The sequence below is a fragment of the Cebus imitator genome, unplaced genomic scaffold (assembly GCF_001604975.1).
Source record: "Cebus imitator isolate Cc_AM_T3 unplaced genomic scaffold, Cebus_imitator-1.0 Scaffold357, whole genome shotgun sequence".
Taxonomy (NCBI): Eukaryota; Metazoa; Chordata; class Mammalia; order Primates; family Cebidae; genus Cebus; species Cebus imitator.
In genome coordinates this window covers 2,102,747-2,116,326 of record NW_016107672.1, presented here as the reverse complement: position 1 = coordinate 2,116,326, position 13,580 = coordinate 2,102,747, and the positions used below count along the sequence as shown (strand labels likewise).

The 13,580-nt window shown below is 39.6% G+C and overlaps 1 long non-coding RNA gene across 1 annotated transcript; it reads left to right on the top strand.

Moving 5' to 3' along the window:
* Positions 1 to 8,963: 8,963 nt before the first annotated feature.
* Positions 8,964 to 12,617, top strand: LOC108287948. The gene is made up of 2 exons (XR_001818524.2): positions 8,964 to 11,582; positions 11,900 to 12,617. It is a non-coding gene; the product is annotated as an uncharacterized LOC108287948 (long non-coding RNA).
* Positions 12,618 to 13,580: the final 963 nt, after the last annotated feature.

Sequence of the window (13,580 nt, the reverse complement as noted above, 5' to 3'; positions counted from 1 at the left end):
TGGTGTTCTCTGTATTTCCTGGACTTGAATATTGGCCTGCCTTTCTAGGTTGGGGAAGTTTTCCTGGATAATATCCTGAAGAGTATTTTACAACTTGGATTCATTCTCTCTGTCACATTCAGGTACACCTATCAAATGTAGATTAGGTATCTTCACATAGTCCCTTATTTCTTGTTGACTTTGTTCATTCCTTTTTACTCTTTTTTCTCTAGTCTTGCCTTCTCGTTTTATTTCATTGAGTTGATCTTCGATCTCTGATATCCTTTCTTCTGCTTGGTCAATTCGGCTGTTGAAACTTGTGTATGCTTCGCAAAGTTCTCATGTTGTTTTTTTCAGCTCCATCAATTCACTTATATTCCTCTCTAAGTTGTTTATTCTCATTAGCATTTTGTCAAATCTTTTTTCAACGTTTTTAGTTTCTTTGCATTGGGTTAGAACATGTTCTTTAAGCTCACCGAAGTTTCTTATTACCCACCTTCTGAAGCCTGATTCTGTCAATTCATCATGCTCATTCTTCATCCAGCCTTATTCCTTTGCTGGTGAGGAGTTGTTATCCCTTGTAGGAGGAGAAGTGTTCTGGTTTTGGGTGTTTTCATTGTTTTGCACTGGTTTCTTCCCATCTTTGATATTTATCCACCTGTCATCTTTGAAGTTGTTGACTTTCAGATTGGGTCTCTGAGTGGATATTCAGCTTGTTGATGATGAAGTTATTTCTGTTTCTTAGTTTTCCTTCTACCAGTCAGGCCCCTCTGCTGTAGGACTGCTGAGGTCCACTTCAGGCCCTGCTTGCCTGGGGATCACCTGCAGTGGCTGCAGAACAGTAAGCATTGCTGCCAGTTTCCTCTTCTGCTATCTTTGTCCCTGAAGGATACCCGCCTGATGTCAATCTGAGCTCTCCTTTATGAGATGACTCTTTGGATATACGGGGGTCAGGGAGCTGCTTGAGGAGACAGTCTGTCCTTTATAGGAGCTGTAGTGCTGAGCTGTGAGCTCCGTTGTTCATTCAGAGTTGCTGGGCAGGTACATTTAAGTCTGCTGCAGCAGAACTCATAAACCCCCCTTTTTTTCCCCCAGGTGCTCTGTAACGGGGAGTTAGGGCTTTATTTATGAGTTTCTGTTGTGCTGCTGCCTTTTTTCAGGGCTGTCCTGCCCAGCAAGGAGGCAGCCTAGTCACTCTCTGCCTGCAGAAGCTTTGCTGAGCTGCTGTGGGCTCTGCCCAGCTGCTGTGTGAACTTCCCTGCAGTCCTGTTTATACGGGTATAGTTAGAACTGCCTTGGCAATGGCAGCCCACCTCTGTAATGTAGCAGTCTCTCTGTAATGGTTGGCTGCCTTGGCAATGGTGGGCTGCCTCAGCAATGGCAGACTACCTCCGTAGTGGTGGAGTGCCTCGGTAATGGCAGACACCCCTCCCCCACAGAGCTGGACCGTCCTGGGTTCAGCTGTGCTTGCTGTGAAACTCTCAATCCAGAGCGTTTCAGATTGCTGTTTTTTTGTCGGGGTGTGACCAGCTGAGCCTGATCACTAGCTCCCTGCCTCAGAGCCTTTTCTTTTTCTTTCTTTCTTTTTTTTTTTCAGTTGAACAGTCAACTGTCTCCCAGGTGTTCTAGTCACCTATTGAAAAGGCTCCGAGATCTTTGTGATTTCCCATGCGGTGACCCACTGTGGTGGTTGAAACAGCCGTGCTGAGATTAGTGGTGCTTTTTTGCCCGGGAATCTCCTGGCCTGGCTCCCTGTTTCAGTCCCCTTTTTAGTCAGATGGATGGGTGACTCTGTCTCCCTGGAGTTCCAATCGCCAGGTAAAATGGCACCCAGACCCCTGTATTTTATATGGAGAACCGCCACACTGGGGCATCAGCCAAAACAGCCGTGCCAGCTGAAACAGTCACACCAGCCGAAATAGCCACTCTGGTGACCCGTGGGGCTCCTCTGCCTGGGAATCTCCTGGTCTGTGGGCAATAAAAATCCATCTGGAAATGCGGTGTCCACTTACCCTCCACGCTTTCACTGGGAGCTGCAATCCTGAGCTGCTCCTAATCAGCCATCTTGGATCCGTCCTTTATTATTATTTTAAAGGGTCTGAGTGTGACAGTTTAACTTTTGTACTCACAGAGGCATTCTTTAGTTCTTCATTCAAAACCTAATTGCTCTTAATTTACTCACAATTCTAAGAGGCAGAGTAGAAGCAGAATGTTGTAGTTTGTGGTGGTCATGGAGCACTCTGGAGGCAAACAGTCACAAAATGAAGGAGGAAGAATCAACAGGAAAAGAAGTCATAAGAGTAACTAAATCAAGGATAAATAAAATCTCAGAAACCAGAGCTATTTGGGAGGAATTAGGAACAAATGATTTTGTACAACCTAATGCTTCTTTGCATGCAATAATCTTTTCTTTTACAGTTAGTGCTCTGTCTTCTTGTCTCCCACAAATTATATTCCCTTTCCCAAGAGAAAAACATGCATAGATAAAAATCAAGTGCATTTAGTTCCCGTGTTCAGAAAATCACTATTATAATGGATATGAGTATATATCAGTATGGACAGGCCAAGTTATCCTGTAGGAACAAGTAACTCCCAAAATTTTCGTGGATGAAAATAAGAAAGGTTTATGTCTTTTTCATGCTTCATTTCCAATATGTTTAAGTGGGAATTGGGGGCTCTGCTTATTATAGTTGCCCACAGCCTCCGGCCAATGATGTCTTCCTGTGAACACATGCCCTACAGTGACTGAAGCAGCAAAGGGAAGTTACTGAGTCATCCATAGGCTCTTAAAGCCCCTGCCCGGAAGTGCTACATGTCACTTCTCACATTTCATAGTCAAAGCAAATCACAAAACCACTTCAAGGGACAGGGAAAAACATAGAGCCTTTCAAGGATGTGGAAATGTAATTTCCTGTATGCCCAAGGGGAAAATTTAGAGATATTTAGTGAATGGCATTAATGGCTAGACTTATTGGACCACAATGTGAAAAACGGTTCATTCACATACCACAGTGTGGTCCTATGTCTGAGCCTCCTGAAAATATAGAACAACTTTGTTGGATAGCCTGCCTACCTCTGAGCAAGGGGATATCCTTATGTCCCCTGTATCTATGTTGACTGTTTAGATAATATATTTGCATCAGGTACTGAGGAAATGAGACACCATGTTGGTGAGATTTGATGGGATATGATAGATAAAAAGAAGTAGTGTGGGGTGTGTGATGGGGGAATCCTGTGAACATCCTCAGCTCTGGGGAGGTTGCAAGTTCCTAATGTGGTGAGGATTGTAGTGTTCTTCCTGCTCTATTTAGAGCATTAGGTATCTCTTCCTGTTCTTCCAGCTTTCTTTAGAGAGTTAGGTATTCTGCAAGCTTCTTGTATTTCCCTGTTTCCTGTATTTCTCTTGTATCTCTTCCTGTTCTTCCTGCTTTATTTAGAGTTAGGTATTCTGCAAGCTTCTTGTATTTCCCTCTCCCCTCCATTTTCATTCTAGTCTTTTAATACTGCCTAGATCAGCTGGTTCTTCACTCTCAGCTCCATACTGCTGCTTTGTTTTTCCACAAGCAGAACCCAAGAAAGTCTTTGCTTATATTTCTTCTTTTAATGTTGAGTCCTGTGGCATGAGGATTTGGGCTCACATGGTATGGCATGGATTTGTAAAGGAATATACTCATACAATCTACCAGACCCAATTTCACTTTAACTTTGTGAAGGGTGGCTTTGAAATCAGAATTGGATGCAGAAGGTGCCGTAGAGGCCAAACTGTGAACATAAAAAGGGAAGGAGCAGTTCTGCAAGCACAGATGAGATTTTGAGAAGCAGAGCTATAGGTAAATAGCACATGGCTCCTTAGAAACAAAGGTACAATGAGTAGACCAGGAATATACTCTGTCTCTTGAGAGCAAAACCTCACAATCAGCACTGGTTCTTCCACAAAGGGTGTTTCTGGGTCATTGTTCTTTCCAACCACAATTAGTCATACTTGTTTTTTACTTGGTGGCCTGACAGAAGATTGGCCACACACTACTGAGGTATGTGAACTTGCTGAGCTGGAAGGCGCTGCTGCTTATATGCATGATCCACCACACTCTTAAGGATCTATGCTGTCTGTGTAATAAAGCTGTGGGATTCTCAGGCAAGAAATATTGTGGAGGTAATGGGGTGAGTCTTGATATCTCTTAAATAGCCAGGGCTGCAGACCTCACGGCCTCTGATCATCCATAGAGACCTGGATGGAGCTGAGTATTGTTTGTAAGACATTGGATGCTGTAACTATCTTTCCAGATGGGTCCCAAGGAGATGAAGGCCCAGAAGATCTTAAAAGTATGTGTATGAATTTGTCTTCAAGACCACACAGAATCAGGAGCCTCTCCCTATGCTGTCAGACCAGGTCCTCCAAAGTTGACTTAGGCCATTCCATGCTTTTCAGAGGCATTTGCAATCCATTCTGCAGTCTGGCTCTGGCTAGTCCTTTCTTGTTTATGCCCAACTTGTCCTTCTTAATGACTTTTCATTGTAGTTTGAGCTTTCCTGCCCATACAATTGCCTATCAATTTCAACACACTATTCTGATTCTAATTATTCTTTAGAATTGGGCTTTGACCTCACGTTGTCTATGAATCCTGTCTAATCACTCCTGCTGAACAATGTTTTGCCTCATATTTCCTATTTTACACAGAGACCATTCCAGCTTCCCCTCCCATTTATTTCCTGCATATGGAAACATCCTGCATTTGACATTGTGAGTGTATCTCATACTCCCATGAGTAACATCCTTAAAGACCAAGACATATGTGTGGGAAGTGAGAGAGGAAGTGTAGAGATATAAAGATATTTTACATTCTTTTATGTATTTAAGTTGTTAGCCTGTGTTACCCCACCTACTAAAACGTAAATAAAATTATATTACATCTTCAAATTCAGGTGTCCCTCCAAGATCTCTACAAATTCTGGGAGGTTTACAGCCTCATTCTCATAGTTACCCTCATTACCATTTCCTATTGGTCTGAATCTCACACATGAGATAAGACTTTACCTTATCTCAGCTTGGAACCTACCTGACCTGGAAACTACTCCTGTTCTTGGATTTTCCTGAGGATATGGCTCATGTAAGACATTCATAGTAGCAGATTATATTGAAGTCTTGTAGTAGTTAGACGCTTTTTGCACCATGCAGCGAAAATAGCATACAGTACTAGATTTTCTTAGCTTCACTGTTATTTCAGTATCAGTCAACTGAGAAATTTCTCACTAGCTCACTCCATAAGACACGCACCTATGTGATGGGATATGCCCCATAGGACTGGATCCCTTCCCTTTCGGCATGTCTTCAATCCCACATAAATCTCCCCTCTCCAATTCTCCTTAATTTTTTAACAAACATTTAGCTATCTCTTACCACGTTTCGAACCACATGCTAGGTGTCTAGTCTTTCACAACCCAAACAAAGTAGCAGGTTAAGAAGGCAAGCTAAAGAGAAGACCATTGTCACTGGAGATCAAGCATCCTACCTATTATCTCAATTACATCAGAGGCAGATGGGACTCACTAATTGTTCCTTCAAATAACAAACCTTCGGCCAGGTGGTGGCTCATGCCTGTAATTTCAGCCCTTTGGGAGGCTGAGGCGGGTAGATCACCTGAGGTCAGAGATTTGAAACCAGCCTGGCCAATATGGTGAAACCCTGTCTCTACTAAAAATATAAAAATTAGCCTGGCATGGTGGCAGGCGCCTGTAGTCCCAGGTACTCTGAAGGCTGAGGTGAGAGACTCTCTTGAACTCTGGAGGCGGAGGTTGCAGTGAGCTGAGATTGTGCCATTGCACTACAGCCTGAGCAACAAGAGCAAAATTCCATCTCAAAAACAAAAAACAAACAAAACCCCAAAACAACAACAACAACAACAGAACAAACCTGCTAGTCATTCTGATATATTTGTATCCAACTTACAAGAATATGGCATCTTTTTTCGGGCACCAAGCATAGTGATTTTCACAAAGTAGACATTCGATGTCTATTTATTGGATGGAAAACAACTCCAACAACAAAATCCAAGGTACTTCCCTGCTCAGATAAGAGGCTGTGGCTCTGACAAAGCTTTGGGTCTCTCTCACCTGCCCCATCATTCCCACATCCTTTCCTAGCCTCCGGATTTCTGTCTATTGTTGTTAGGTGGTTGTCATTTAATCCCCAGTAAAAGTTTATCTTATAAAGGTGTAAAGCGTTTGTACCACTCCTTTTGGCTTCTCTTCTCCATCACCTACCAGAAAACAGAAAATCCTTCAAGATTCAAAGTAAAGCAGCGAAATATTTAAGTATGAAGATAATATTTAGCTAGAAGGTCCTGCCAATTGTCCCTTAAATGCCACTTGCTAAGTGGCTTTGTGTATTGTAAGCCAGCATCACTTTGGGTGCTTGTTAAAAATGCAGAATCTTACTGGATCACAATCTATGAGGATTCTTAGTGTATTCTTAATAAGCTCCTTGAAGGATTCTTATGCTTAAAAGTGTGAGAGCTATAGTGTAAATGCATTCTCATACCCGTGTTTCAGAGAAAAGAAGATTCTTCCCTTAGGACTAGTACATCTTCTGTCCTGACCCTTCTGCCTTCATTATGGCAGGAAAAGATGAGTTCATTATGCCATATTGACAGCCAAATACATTTCTGTTTTATTTTTATGTTGGCTGTAATAAACTGTTATTTTTTAGAATAAATCAATTAGACTTATTCATCACAAACAGATTTCTGAACACAACCAATTATATTGTAAACTTATCTAGCACACTCCTTTTCCTGATAAGCAGCTAAAGAGTAAACACGAAGCATATAAATTTGCTGGCATTTTAAATTACAGAAGAAAATGCAACAGGAAGTAACTTCAGCTGGAGTGTGACTTGCAACCAGAAGTACTGAACAGGGCATACCTGATGTGGGCTTGGGACATGTGAGGGGAACCTTCAATGGTTAGCCACCTCTGCTGCCTTTCAGACTTATGCTTTCTTTAGAGGCAAGTACCTGGACCCTTGGAACTATGGGAATTTAATGCTGACACCAGCAGAAAAAACACCACTCTTCCAGTTCCCTACAGCTACTGCCTGATTCTCTTGAACTGCAGCAGAACTCGCCTCCTCTACAAATCCTGGCCCCGCTGAGTGTGTGAGCTCTGGCAGAGTATCCAGGGTAAATTGGCACACACTCCCTCCTGTCTGTTTGGGTGACTCACTGTGTTCAGAGCACATTTTCCCTTCATTGACTGCCAGCTATAGCTATTGGCTCACTCATTCTCTTTGGAAAAACTCAGCACTCCTGTGCTAATGCAATTGCTTGAACTGATGTACAATTGTGTGGAGTCCTGCAGAAAAGCATAAAACTCTGCTTAAGGGTGAGACCTGTCTCATTTACCAGGACATCAGACAAAGGTACTTATCTTTGTCTACTTGTTGCTAACATACTCATCTTATTTGTGGCCCTCTTATGGCTTCCCAGCGTAGAGAAACCTCACAAACTGCAAAGACTCAAAAGTGCCAGTGGTCAGGAAATCAAAGACAAATGTGTTTCCTTTCATCTGTATCTTAAGATGAGAAACAAAGGGCTTGCGTATCTGGAAATATGGGCAATTTTTCTCCCTTTCCTGCTATCCTCAGCACTTGGGTAGTTTGGAGTGCATTAGCTGAAGCTTGTATATAGACATAGATTTCACGTAAGTTAACTATCTTCCTATATAAGCTACTACCTTCATTAAAAGCAGGGAACCATTCTCTTTTGTGTCTACCCCAGAGCCTGGTTATAGTTTGAGTTCCATGCAGCCTTAGAAAGGCTTGTTGAAAAACTGAGTGGGGCATACTCTCATAGAAAAGCCGAGAGTGTTGAAGGAAGGGCTATTTTGCCAGTCATCTTAATTTTTTCCACACAATTTCTGCACATCAAAAGCAGGCTTCATTTATTCTTTGAGAGAAAAAATGCATAATAAATCAGTCTGCAGTAACCTAATTTCACCTCATGGGTTAGACAAATAGCCAGAATTGAGTTTTAAAGAAAAAGTGTCTGTGAGAATCTGGGCACACGACAAAGGCTGGGTATTTTATGTGAATTTGTCCATGTGCAATGAATGTCTTAATTTTTCCAGTTAAAATGGTTAAGCTCTTGGACTCTGGAGTTAGAGATTTGAAATGGATTTCTGTCTAGGCCACATACAAACTGAGTGAATATGTGTGACACCATTTAACCTCTTTAAGCCTCAGGTGCTTCACATGTCAAGTATGTGTAATAGAAATCCCTCATGAAGTTGTGGTTAGAGTTAAATGAGACAATTAATGTTAAGGGCTTAGCCAGGTAACTAATATATAGTAATTAATAAATGACAGTTATTATTACTAATGGTGTTTGATTACATGTGGACATTGAGGGATGGGGCAATTGAGACATATTCATATATACATTTTTTTCTAATGTTGACCTGAATTTCTATGTAGTTCACTGTGAGAAAAAAAGCAAAAAACATCACCTCTCATGAAAAAAGCTAAGCTAAATATCAGTGTCACTAATCATCAGGAAAATGCAAATCATAATTATAATGAGATATTAGCTCCCACTTGTCAAGATGACTATTACTTTAAAAAAACATACAAAATATAAGAAGTGTTGTTGAGGATGTGGAGAAATTGGAACTTTTGTACAGTGTTAATGGGAATGCACAGTGGTGCAGCCACTATGGAAAATAGTGTGGAAATATAAAAAATAGAACTGTCATATGATCCAGTGATCTCATTTCTGGGTATTTATCCAAAAGAATTGAAACTAGAATTTCAAAGAGATATTAGCACTCCTGTGTTCACTGCAGCACCATTCACAGTAGCCAAGATGTGGAACCAATCCAAAAGTTTATTGACAAGTGAATAGATAAAGAAAATGTGATATATATACAATATAATGCCATTCAGCCTTTAAAAAGAAGGAAATTCTTTAATATGCAATAACATGCATGAAACTCGAGAACATTTAGCACAATAAACAAGCCACTGAAAGACAAAGACTGCATGATTCCACTCATGTGAAGTATCTAAAATAGTCAAATTCATAGAGTCAAAGAAAGCAATGGTGTTACCAGGAAGCGGTGGCAGGGGTAAATGGGGAATTACTAATTATTAGGCATAAAGCTTCGGGCAAGCAAAATGAACCTGGAGATCTGCTGTACAATGTTGCACCTATCATCAACAATGTACTGTACGTTTAAAAATGTGCTGAAGGTAGATATTATATTAAATATTCTTACCACATTAATAGTTTTTTAAAACCTTAAAATTAAATAGAAGTATTTGGTACACTCTCATTGGCCTATTGTTAATGCTTCACCTTGTGGAAAGTTGGCAACATGAGAGTTTTATGGAAATAGAATCGTTCCATCACTTTTATTTCCAAATATGTAACTGACTTTTTCAAAGGTTGAATGTCAAGCTTATGTAACTGCATGGAATTACTCGATGATTTGAGTGATTCCAATTCATCATGACATCTTGGATCCAGAAGCCATTTCTGAAGCCATCCCAAATAGATAAAGATCATCTACTGTCAATAGAACTGGGATTTCAGTAAGAAAAATTGGCAGACGATACGTTTTTCATGTACTTCCATAGTTTTTGAGCATTGTTCCATACTGAGCTATAAGAATATTGATTTTACACTGATGGCTTCCATATTAGAAAAGATGTAAGAAATATACTTACTGATTGTATATTTTAAGTCTTCAAGATATATCTAGGTGACAAAGCAATATTATAGCAAGAAGCTTTGAACTTTCTGGAAAAATTAAATTTTATTTTTCCAACTGAGATATCACAAATAATATTGAACATGTCTTATACAACTCCAAATCAAAGATAATACATTTAGGACGATAATGAAATTGTCCACAATACCCTTTAGGAATAATCTTGGAGAAAACTTTCCTTCATTAAAAATGGATATTGCTGAACAAAACAAATACTAATGCAGAGGCACTGGCTTACTTTACATTTATCAGTGAACTCTATTTGACCTTCACTTTAAGGACACACAGCAGGAAAGCTGTCTGGAATACCCCACCCTAAACAGTGGATGAATTTATTACATCTCCGAATAAAGAATGCCTGAGCAGTGGCTCACTACTTGATAGAGGAGGAAAAACAAAAATAGTCCAAGCTGTTTTTATTCAGGAAAAGTTCAATTTTTCGGTTCATCCTCAAAACAGTGAAGTTGAAGAGACTTGGAGCTCGCTGACTTAGTGGTATATTTCAGTTATGAATAATAAGAGATGAAGCATTTGTTACTATTGTGAAAACCTGATGAGCTCTATTCCACAGTGACTCAAAGCTCTGCTGAGTTAATACTTTTGGAACAAGACTGGTCTTGGCTTGAAATTACACTGAATCAAGTGGACACTTCTTAGACCTTATCTTACTTGACTTCTCTGCAAACTTTGACATTGTTGACTGAACTCTTCTCTGTGAAAGTCTTCCTTCTCTGTGAAACTCTTCAGCTGAGCTGAACTCTTCCTTAGCATCTGAGATTCCTCACTCCCAAAGAGGTTGTCCACTCTACCTCGTGATGGCTCTTGACCAATCTCCTAATAGTTGGTCTTGCTGAGATTTTGTTGTGATCTTGTTGGAATTAAACACTAAATCCATAGTCCCTTGGTGACATCATCTATTTATGAGATCAACTACTACATATAGGGTAAAGAATTTAAAAATCAATTATATCCTGAGACCAAAATCTCTATTTCCAACTCCTTACTAGATTTTTTTGCTTGGATGTTCTGCTACCCAACATTTAATGTGTCTGTACTGAACTCCTTATGCTCTGCTCTGCTTCTCCTATTCTTCCTGTTTCCATGAATGCTAACCTAGTTGCCTCATTCAAAAAACATTCTTGACTTCACCTTCATTGTTCCCCACAAATAATCTCAAAGACTGTCTAAATTCTAATCCTCTCTCATCTTCTCCATCTCTGGTCATATTCATTGTCATTGTCTTAGTTCAGGCTCCCATTGTCTGTCTCTTGATCACTGCCTTAGACTCCTAACTGGTTTTGCCTGACTCTTTTCTCTATGCTTCAGAGTTTCACAAAGTGTTACAAAATAGACATCTGATCATTTCTTTCACCAGATTAAAATTCTCCCAAAATTTGCTATCATCCTTATAATAAAGTTAAACTTGTAAGCAAGTAAAGAAGTCCTGGATGCTCTGATTTCTTTTTACTTTTTAATCTCTCTAGCTTTAGTGTTTGCCATCTTTCCTCTTGTACCACCTTATGGCCATATTCAAATACTTGAAGTTGCTCAATGAGCCATTTTCTCTCTTTCCTCTGGGTCTTTGCCTATGTTCTTCCCTCTGCCTGGAATAATCTCTTTGTTTGTCTCATTATTTGTCTGGCTTCTTATATACAAACTGTTGTCCTTATGATGTAAATCTGGAGAATCCAACAGATGACAGCAAAATTTACCTGAAAATGAAGGAAAGACATGAGGAGTTTAAAAGACAGAGAAGAACTGCCTTTAATCAAATACTTGGAGATTTGAACTTCTTATATTTTGATTACCAATGTACTTTTTTTCTCAAATTTGTAAAAGTACTGGATTTTCCTAGCCCTTTCCATTTATTTCATGTTCCTATCCATAAATAATAGAAAGTGGTTTGGCTATTTTCAAGGCATAAAAGAAAAACAACGATTACCTTTGAGCATATACTGTAGCATTGAACACATATTCTTTTCAATTCTAGGCCTATGTTAGATATTCTTTCTTGTTACTGCTATGAAAGCTGATGCATTTAAATATCATACTTACGAAAAAATATTTTCAATACCTATGTACTTCTCTTTGTCCTTTGAGAGTTGAGGGCATGAGCTATATCTTTTCAATATCCTATCCCTAATGTCTTTTTCAGCACTTGATATATGGTAGTCACTCAATAGATATATTTTAGAATTAACTAATTAATTGTGGAATTACAACCCAGGAAGAAGAAGGTGCCTCAAATATCTTGTACTATTTCAGAGTCACTAAGCATCAGATGAGGATTTCTGGACAACTTTCTTAGCTGGTGTACCCTCAGCTCACATCCAGACATGGGAATGATAGAGAGAGAGTAGACAATTGATCTTAGGTTACAGTAGCCATGAACTGGGCTCTGAAAGCATACAGCCAGTGGTTCGGGAGTCTTCCCTGTGCCTTTCTAAGGAGTATATGAGAGAGACATTTTATTGTTCTTGAGGGCATTATGGGCCCCATAATCTCTGAAGCCAGGGAAATACTTAACTCCATATTCGTGGCTTTTGGGAACTCAAGTGGAATCCAGAATGTTGGACCTGATGCTCCATGGATTTTTGGGAATCAAGTCAAGGTTGTCAGTGGCTACAGAGGGCCAAGAGTGCTTGATATTTCCATACATTTTTTTCTTCCAAATGAATCTTGGGATTATTTGTCTATGGTTCTGCCAGAGGCCTTTCCAGATTGTGATGCATTGGGAGAAAGCCACCATGAACATGTTGTCAGGTCTTCAGTCTTTTGCCATTGCGTGAGAAATAGAGCTTGTCAAACATGTAGCAGAGCCGAACTTTCCAAATTCCACAAGACTTCAGAGTGCTTGGAATGACACCCACCCACAATTAAAACAAAAAGAAGGATGAGTAAGTTAGGAACTAAAAATTGCATTTTTTCTAAATTAGATTTATCTGTAAGCTTTAAATATGTGCAAACATATTTCGAATTATCTGGTATGAATTGTGGTTTTTTGTTATTAAACAGCCATTTTGTTTAATCCTTATGTGCAAAGTGAAAAGAGACTGCTTTGCTGGATTTTTCTCTTTGGTAAGTATTGAATTTTGAGGGGGTGCTAGTCTTTCTAGCCAAATTGAAAACTTATTCAGAATTTAGAGGATACTCCATCTGAGTTCAAGCTGTGTTAGGGTTTGGCTACATATTTTTCTTTGGCAATGGAAAGGATGTTTGATTCTTACGACTTGGTACACCTCAAACAGGCTCCCACACAGATCGTTGTCCTTGTATGGTAGATGTGGAGGAAACCAACATATGAGAGTAAAATTCATGTCAAAGAAAAGAAGTGAGGAGTTTAAGAGATAGAGAAATGGCTTTGATCAGATGCTTTGAGGTTTTGAGCTTCTAGTATTTTGATTTTCAACATACTTATTTTTTTTTCAAAATTTGAAAGTTTCTAGGTTTCCCTAACCCTTGTTGTTTGTTTAACTTTCCTATCCATAACTAATAGAAAGAAAGTGGTTTGGCTATGTTCAAGGCTTAAAAGAAAAACAGCTACCAGCCATAAGCATCTGTTATATACCATAACATTGAACACATATGGTCTCATTTAATTTTCACAGTCTCCTTACCTACAGTATTATCTTCCCCACTTTACAGATGGGAATGATGAAACTCAGACAGGTAAAGTGATGTACACAAAGGCATGCAGTTAGTAAGTTTTAGGCCTTGTCCAACTCCTATTCCTTATGTCAGAAATGTTTTGTCCAGGGTTCCCTTCGGCTCACTCCTCCTGCCTTCCCTACTTTATCTGAGTAACTCCCATATCCTTCAAAGCCTAGTTGCTGGTT